At 46.6% G+C, this 1,667-nt stretch overlaps 1 long non-coding RNA gene across 1 annotated transcript; it reads right to left on the reverse strand.

Annotated features, from left to right (window-relative positions):
- Nucleotides 1-256: 256 nt before the first annotated feature.
- On the reverse strand, nt 257-1,308 carry LOC123633372. Its single transcript, XR_006733583.1, has 2 exons — nt 1,205-1,308; nt 257-442 (listed from the first exon to the last, which is right to left on the reverse strand). It is a non-coding gene; the product is annotated as an uncharacterized LOC123633372 (long non-coding RNA).
- Nucleotides 1,309-1,667: the final 359 nt, after the last annotated feature.

Below are 1,667 nucleotides of genomic sequence, written 5' to 3' on the forward strand. Positions count from 1 at the left end.
CTGTATCCAGTTTGAATTCAAGAAGCTTTCAAAAAATGCATAGCTAAGATAATTGAAAAAAAAGAGGAGTTAGGATTTTCAAATACAAAGAAAGCCAGTTTCAACCTCCTTTTACCCTCTGCCTGTCCTCTTATTAATCATGATAATGGTTTGCCAACTCACCACAAGCTTTTGCTTGAATTAATTAGCTACATTTTTATCATGTCTGGGACACACACTAACAGAGACTACAGAACAGAATGTAAAAATCAAGAGATAGAGGGGGAGAGGACAGCCCTTTATTGTAGGTGGAAGAGTCTTTTAACTTCTACTCCCGACTGGGGGTGGGGGGACGCGACTAAGAATAGCTGCACAGCCAGGACTGGTCCGAAGAGCCTGCAGGCGGTAGCAGACGAGGTGGTTGCCTTCTGTTTGAAGTTGCATTCTGGTGGCTGACACTTAACTGTAATTGAGACAGAGCTCAGGTTTATTTTTTGCTCCTTCCCTGCATCCTGCCCTTGTTGTCAACGAGCTTTGTCCCTGCCCCGGTGCCCACTCCACCCTCCATTTCACAAGGAGCCCAGCTCGTCCCGACAATCTGATTAAGTGCTCTCTGGAGACTGCAGTGCTTGCTTTCGCTCGGCGCCTCTCTGTGTCAGCAGCGAATCAGCTGCAGGCCACGGTGGTGTTTCTGCAGGATCGGATGAGGGTGCCTTGACTCAGCACCACTGGGAGATGTTCGTGAGATAAAGGTACCTCTTGTTCTCAGGAGCAGCTTTATAGCAAAAAGCTGCCTGGTTCCTCACATTGGAAATCAGCTGTGAATACAAGCCCTTTAAGAATATAAATATTGATTTCAAGGTCCTATTTTGGGTCTTTCTTGCTGTTATTAACTTAAAAGCCCCCAATACAGCTTATTCACATTTTCAGTTTCACCCAAGCTCCCAAGAAGAGCCTCAGGTTGCAGCATAAGGAAATGAAACCTCTGGAGTAAATTGCTTTTCTATAACTAACCCAAGGAGGTGCCATCTTAACATTCCCTTTTGTGTGTTAGCCAGTCCCTGGCAAACAATCCTATGGTTTCCATTGTTATTTTAGGTACCCTTCTATCTTTTCTTTCCTTTGAGGTTAAGTAGGCTCCTCTTGAAGAAATTGTTAACAATTCCTTTCAGTTTTTAAAATCCTCTCTTGGTGATCAATTGAACAGAATAGAAAGTCAAATTACCTAATTTGACTTTAAAGTGCCAGATTGCTAAACCAGTTCTTCCAAAAGCGAGGAAGCCGGCTGCCCCAGGTGGCCAGTCCCGGGAGGGAGCTGGGGGCAGTCACTTGGCCCCCTTTCCTGCCCCCCAGGTGGTCTTCCAGTGTGGCTGGAAGCTGGCCTCACCTCCAAGAGAGGGCTTAGTCTGCATACCTGTCGCCTGGTCAAGACTCAATTGGCTACAAAAGAGCTTTCCAGCTCGCTCCCCAGAACCCAAGTACAGGAAGCTGAGCTGCTTCCCTGGAGGAAAGGGAGCCGGGAACTGGACCAGTTAAAGAACAAAGACAGCTGCCCTCTGGGTCTCTCTTTCTGCCTCCTTTATGAGCAGCAGCAACTGGATGCTTTCATTGCTGCTAAAAGTATTGTGAGAAAAGGTAAAATTCCAGGGACAGATGCTATCCCAGGCAAGGACTTGGTGTCCCTGAAA

This window comes from Lemur catta, chromosome 2 (assembly GCF_020740605.2).
Source record: "Lemur catta isolate mLemCat1 chromosome 2, mLemCat1.pri, whole genome shotgun sequence".
NCBI lineage: Eukaryota > Metazoa > Chordata > Mammalia > Primates > Lemuridae > Lemur > Lemur catta.